Source organism: Haemaphysalis longicornis, unplaced genomic scaffold, assembly GCF_048455015.1.
Source record: "Haemaphysalis longicornis isolate Haplotype H1 unplaced genomic scaffold, Haemaphysalis longicornis Haplotype H1 scaffold_36, whole genome shotgun sequence".
In the NCBI taxonomy this organism is placed as follows: Eukaryota; Metazoa; Arthropoda; class Arachnida; order Ixodida; family Ixodidae; genus Haemaphysalis; species Haemaphysalis longicornis.
The window spans coordinates 2,937,294-2,944,755 of record NW_027526353.1 but is presented as its reverse complement, the minus strand read 5'-3'; positions in this window follow the sequence as shown (position 1 = coordinate 2,944,755).

Here is a 7,462-nt window from a genome sequence, read left to right as displayed (position 1 = left end):
TTGCACAGTTCGCTTCCTTCACTCAACAAAATATCCTAGCTTAAATATGAGCGGCCTGCGACGCGAAGAACGTAGTCCATTTAGATCTCATTTATCGCGCGGACGGAGCAGCGCGAGGAGCGGCACTCAGCAAATGGACATCAGCGTGACATCACCCCGTGAAGCCAAAAGTAGTGACGCGAAAGCGCTCGTCAAAAACTCGTGACGTCACTTCACGCGCGCGCCGCCACGAGCGGGAAGCGGGAGCAGCACTTTCTGAAGCGGGCACCGGTGACGTCCGCATAAAGCGGTTAGGTCAGGCCGGGATTCTGTTATATGCGCCGTTCGGGATGAAAGCGCGGGAATTTGAAACAACCGATTTTCAGGCCGTTCAATGTAATTAACTATCGCGCGCTGAAGTATTTGAAGCGCTGTTTCAGGTTCGCCAGACGATTAAGCACAGATAAAGCAATAAAAGTGTACCAAAATTACCGTGTGAGTGCTCCATGAACAAGCTCGTTCAATGACATGTGTTCTGCCATAATGACACCAAGCATTTTCACACTTACGACAATAGTGATTATATACGGGCCTAAAACAAGGCTATCAGGTACTGCTACTGCCGTGCCTAAACGGCGGAAAAGTAGAGCTTTTGTTTTTTATTCATTTTGCGTTATGCAGTTCTTTTGAGACCATTGATGGATTGCGTATTATAGAATCAATGACACAGGCACTATAGTCTTTAAGTTATTACCTGAAACAAACCGAGTGCAATCATCGTCATACATAATAAACTTACTGTTTATCTGTATGCGTGCAATGTTATTTATGTAAAACAACAATATAATAGGTCGGAGAATGCTCCCTTGTGTAACTCCGGGTTTTAGAGGCTTAGTTTGCGATTTGTGGTTATTTACTTCTACGCTATGAACGCGCGTCAACAAGTAAGACTGCATGAGACTGTAGTCCACACACCAAAAACCGTAGTTTCGCAATTTGTTAACGAGAAGTGCATGATTGACACCATCAAACGCCTAACTAAAGTCTAGGTATATGCCTAGCGTAAGTAGCCTTTTTTTCCAACATTTTCCAGGATCGTGTCTTTCTGCATTACCAGCGCGCTATCAGTAGAGCGTTTTTTTCCCTCTAAAACCGAACTGGAAGTCAGTTATAAGGTTGTGTTTCCGGGACAAAAATGCCATTTGGTTTCATAATATTTTGTGTAGACATTTAAAAAAACTGCTAACACTCACATTGGCTTTTTATTTTCTATAGCCCTGTAAAAACAATCCGTAATTTTACGGACAAATTACGGAACAGATGGCCGTAATAAAACAGAGCCGTGTTCCGCTTGATGCAGAACAAAGAAAACACCCGTAATATAACGGAAGTGCGCTCCGTCCCTTAGTATACGGATGCTTTCTCCGTTACACGTCAAACGAAATCTTTTTTCTGCTTTGCAAAATACGGGCGTTTCTTCTGTATGATGCACAACCGAAACGGATCAGTTTAATAATACCTGCAAGAAATAATTGTGTCTATCGTCGGGAATCGATCGAGAAGCGAAAACAGTGCCAACAACATTCGTGGCGTAATGAATGTGGCTCTGTTTTGTTAGTGTCTAAAGTGTAGTAAACTTAGCCATGACCATGAGGCCCATACCGCTCAACACGAGCGCTGTATCTTCTCTTTACGACGCTCCGGCGACGTCGCTGCCCCGGACATGCAAACTGCACATGCGTGTGTTACCGGCACACTTGTAGAAAATATAAGGTCACTTGCGTGCAGAAAAAGAGTTGCGGAAAGTAATTTAGTTCTTAAGGAATCAATATCGGCAAAAGTATTTAGCCTAAAGCTTAAAACCAAAGCACAGCAAGCACTATTCATGCAGTGCGAAATCGCAGTCACAGCCAGTCACACACATTTTTGCGATCGCTTCCTCGAACCAGCGGAGTTGATGGCGATCAACTATTCTGGGGGTTTTGTGAAACCTTACTGCGCAAGCGCAATTTAAGAAATCGCACTTTATCAGCCAGGAAATCTGTAAGCCAGCTAGTAAACACCGATGTATGGCACACGCAGGGTGGGCATCCATGTAGTATACAGGTTGTTCGGCACCAGTGCAGCGTTCGTGCGGTGGTGGAGCCTGCGAGAGTGTATTTCAAAGAGAGTGTGGTGTACATGAGAGAAATTTACAGGCTTCAAAAAGAGCCGCCTGAGTGGCTACCTCTGTTGGACAGCTTGGTTGCACTGAAAGAATTTTAACTCGCCGCACTGCCCAAGGAGGGCCAGTGCATATGTGTGCGTAATGTTTTGTGTACTGATATTACATGTCCTATGTATGTGCCAAGCAGGCAATAAAGAAAAAAAAAGTGCGGTGGTGGAGTGGTCTCGAGCGTCGTGCGCATTCGATCAACGTAGCGGCTTTGATTCTTCGTCGAAGTAATATTTTTTTCTTTTCTTAAGGTTCTATCAATTACAGAAAGACGTGCTATTTGAAACGGATTGTTTCTTTTGTTACGGCCTTTCCTTAGTACGGAATGTCCGTTCTTAAAATTCTTTCCGTTGTCTAAATTACGGAAATGTGTCCGGCAACATTTTACCAGCAGCTTCCTCCGTAAAATTGGCAATTTTTCTACAGTGATAGTTAATTTCCTTTCACCAGCTTTGTGTATCTAGCTGCCTTTGGATATCTGCATGTCTTCCGGAAAAACACCTGATGAGAGGGCTGCATTGTAAAATGGGTCAATACCTCTGTTAAGAGACCCAAAACTTAGTTCATAGGCCGAATTTGTAAACCGTCAACATCACTGCTATGACTATTGTTAAATTTAGTTGTGGTTTTTATTAGTTCACGCGTACAAGTGGGTTGAAGAAAGATTGTGTTTGGAAGGGACTCAATGTTTTGGGCAGTTTTTGTTAGGTTACTAGCATCTCTGAGTTCTACGAAAAAATCGTTAATCTTGTCAGTGAGATCGGTCCGCTCAGTATTTTGTCATGCAGCTTGAAACGGTCGATCGGGGTACAGCAGGATCTCTTGCTATGTAGCTCATTGAGTCTCCTCCAAACAAAATCATTTCGCTTCATACCACTTGAATCGAAAATGCGGTTGTAGTATTCTCGTTTGACCTTTTTCTTTCCCTAATTTAGGTTGTTTTTAATTGCCTTGTACTTATTTCACTTCTTTGAATCTCCAGTTTTCACATACGAATGGTACAACTTGTTTTTCTTTGCAATTTGTTTTTTAGGTTAAGGGTAATCCATTGCTTGCGCGACTTCCTAGCTGTTCGGTGCGTTTGAATGGGAATTGAAGTAAAGTAGCGAGATTTGAAAAATTTTTAGAAAACTTTCATACGCGGTGTTTGCAGCCATTACGGCAACGTCATTCGCCCAGTTTGTTTTAGCAATGCGTTGTCGAAATTCCTCAAGAGTATTTGATGTTATCAGGCGGTAAGTACAGGCGTCCCTGTTTTTAGGCCTTACTTTATCTTGTGGGTCAATGATTAAGAAAATGGGCAGGTGAACACTAATGTGCCATGAAAAGAACTCTGAACCTAACCGACTTATCGTTCCGTTGAAAGTGCTCGCGCCTTTCGTTTTTTCGGAAAATAATGATTCGAATTTATCTTTAAAAGAGCACCTTTTCTATTCCCCATCCTACATTTCACCTCGTTCCGGTAATTGTTTTAAAGTAGGTGTGCCATTTTTCTGAACAAACCACTAGGGTGATTCCTTCAATCCCAGAACAAGCAAAGGTTGGAACTACCTTACCACTGCCACGGCATCCCTCACCGACCCTGCAAACTTCAAACTCTCCATTGTGCAGCAATTGTAACATTTCGTTTACTTTTTTATTGTATAACGCACACTCCATTGATTAACGCCTTCGGGCATGGAAAGTATTCAAATAAATAAAACCTTACCTATGACTCTTACCGTAGTGTGTTCTGTGACGGAATTAGTAATGAATACATAAAATACGGACGCTGTTGTCGGCGTGACTCGTGTTCGAGACGTCGTGACGTTTGTAAAGCCTTTGCTCTGGAATATTGATGAAAGCTCATTGGCAGGGGTGTTTTTTTTTAAAAAGATCGATGTTTAGATCACCACTTACAAACAGGCAACAATTGTTTACACTTTCATAAGATAGTGAACGGGTAAAAAATGCGAAGAAAGACGGGCGCGTCTCAGAGGGTGGGCGATACAAACCAGAAAGTATGTTTTTGTTGATTGCAATGTATAAAATTTAGTAATTGGCCGTGATAACGATACATTCGTGGATAATTTTATATGATGGGAGCGTTGTTTGAATCGACATGCCACCCGCTCCACCTTCCTGACGGTTCAAGATAAAGTGGGTGCATCCAGGCAGTACAAAATGATGATCATCGTTATTCTACCACGTCTCAGTAAACAAAATTACATCGAAATCAGTCTGACATGAATCCAAAAGCTACGTGACGTCATCCCATTTTTGTCACAGTGAACGAGCGTTAATGTGGAACAGTTTTGGCATTTTTGTTGGGTTAAGTTTGACAACGCGTGTTACGTCTTCGGGGGAATACAACCGGTGAACACAGATGCATTGTTTATCTTGCGCTCTGAGGCATTAGACGACACATCGGCGCATATTCTGTTCACATCATTTTCGAGGGAGATAGGCACGATACGGCACGTCTCTGTCCGGTGCGCGAAAACACTTACACTTTGTCTCCACACATACTCTAGTTATGTTCACGTTTACGAGCCACAATCATTCCTAGCGTCTTTTTCGTAGCGGGACAGAAGTGGTCGTTAATATAAATAGGCAAGTCCGTGGGGAAGTCGAGAACTGTAGTTGTCAACTTTTTCTTGCGGGCCTTTCGAGTACATTATCTCTCTTTTCTCGGCGTTGAAATTGCACAACGATGTTAGTTACTCCCTCCCTTTGGTTGCTACCCTGAGACGCACGTCGACATCACCGGCAGTTATGACATCGCCAAGAGTTTTTCCAGTTGTATTAAGTACCTGGTGTAAATCTTCATTTTTGGACGTGGCCAGGTACCCGGACCGCAAGAACACGTACGCCGCCGCCGTCGTCGCAGCCACCACCGGTGAGCTCTACACGGCCGGCAGCATTGTGGCATCATCCACTGAACAAGCGGAAGAGCTGGCCATCGCGCTGGCCCTCTCCAACCCTAACTGCACCACCGTCCTCAGCGACTCCCGGAGGGCCGTCCTGCGTTTCGCCGAGAACAAAGTGCACCCGAGTGTTGTGAGGGTGTGCGGGGCCCTATGGTCATGACAGACAACGGTGTGCATCAAGTGGTTCCCAGCCCACATGGGCACAGTGGGACACGAAACGAACCGCAACGAGGACGCGGACTGGATGGCGAGTGCGCTCACTAGACGCAACGCCGGCTCGGTCTCCCCTCCTCGAGTGGACGATCACGATGACGAAGGTGAAGACTTCAACCCGATTACTATGTCCACGGAGGTACTGAAGTGCTTCCGGGACTCCCGGGGACCATACCCTGGGCCTCACTGGAACCTCTCTAGGCAAAAGGCAGTACTGTTCAGACAATTGCAAGTGCGTGCGATGTGGACCACTGTATGGGCGAAACACGTCCACCCCGAACTACAGCCGAGTGATGTGTGTGTGCTGTGCAGTGCTAGACACGCTACTATGGCGCACATGCTATGGACATGTGCTTTGACTCCGGACCCAACAGACGTGCTTACACCATATCTTGCTCGTGCGGTGGGCAAGGAAGATTTAGACTCTCAACGGGGAGCCTTCCAGTTCCCGATGGAGGCCCTCCAACGCCAGCAGTCATTGATGCTGCCTCCCCTACAGTGGGCTAGTATTTGCGAATAATTTAGCCCACCAATAAAGATGTGGTTCTCTCTCTCTCTTGTTTGCAAAATTCCTTTGATTTCAAGGTTTTGGTTTCGCGTGTACTGTTCAGATTTGAGACGGCTTCCTTGACTTTCGACCAGGTAGTTTTCTAGAGTTTTCTTGTTTTCTGGAGTTTTCTATAGCTTCGTGATCTTTTTAAGGTGTTTGTTGTCGCCTGCGGTTACGTCAAGTTGACTATTTGCTTCGTCGAGGACCTTGCTCATGAAGTTCAAGCTCTTCTTTATATCGCCAATTTCTATGCGCAAGCTTCTCTCCTGCGATCGGACATTACGCTCGATGGCCTCCGTGAACTTTTTTCAGTTCATACTTGAACTCTTCTGTGAACTCTTTCAACAGTGTGGCCAGATCTTTAGACATAGTGAAAGGTATATCGGTTTAAAAAGACACTATGGCAAAAAAAAAACCGGTGCAGGGTAGCAGCGACAGCACCAAGAACAACGGTACCAACTACCTTCTTCTAATGTTTCTGTTCACTAACCTGAAAAAATGCACGAGTGAATTTTAGGTTCGTGCATGCAGCGCGGTCACTGCTGCCACATGCGGCGGCTTCCGCGATGGCGCAGGTTTTATGGCAGCTCGACAGCTTGCTTTGCGCTCGACCAGTGCTTATCTAGGCGCCATTTTTTATGCAGTTGCGATGATGTTCATATGCATCAATGCACAACAAATCTTCACAACCACAGTCCCATACCGGTAACAAACAATGGGGCTAAAACTCTCCGACTTGCCAAACAACTGAAAACGTTTGGTCCTCAATGAAGGTTTCGAAGAAGAATTCATAGGATTAAAATTTAGGGAAGAGATTTTAGTTTGTTGTGCGGGGGTGAAAACTGGTGTGGAAAATATCGTGGTTAATCATAAAAGTGTAAAGCCAGTTGGGCTAATTTAGAAAGAGGATAAATGACTACTTATCCGTATTACACGTTCCCGATTATGCGGCACACCGATAACAGAAATGCACTTTGAGGCACGCCTTTAGTGAGATGCTCTTCCAAAATATGGTTACTTAGAATTGCTGGCTTGCACAAACGGGGCAGGTGGCCACACTCTATAGAGGAATTTTTTGGATTGTGGCCGATAATTTATATGTCGAACTTCAACAGTATTCAAGGCGTTTCTCTAAGACAGGAGATTTCGTTAGGACACGAAGAAACAATTCAAGACTGTAGGTTAAAAATACCTCTTTTTTCAGAAACACTGAATCCAATTAACTGTAAAATTTTAACTTATAATCAATAAGAAAAAAACACATAGAGTGGTGAGGATGCTCCAACACCTTTCTTCCAAGGCATCAGCGAATTCACTGGACATAGAATGTGCGATTAGTGACTGTCGACCAAAACCACCTTCTAGACAGATGAACTTGCGATCGCAGAGGGTGCCTCTAGTTTCTCTTGAACGTACCTCTTGACGACAAACGCGCTTAGCACACTCGGAACGATGTTTTAGTGTGTGCCTACATTGCCTCACTGCTCTTTTTAATGTGGCACTGATGAAGTCGTCTAGGCCAAACTTTAAGGAATTCTGAATTTGTCCTCCATAGTTTCAGTTCACGTAAGGTAGTTGCTGTCAGAAATGGAGCTG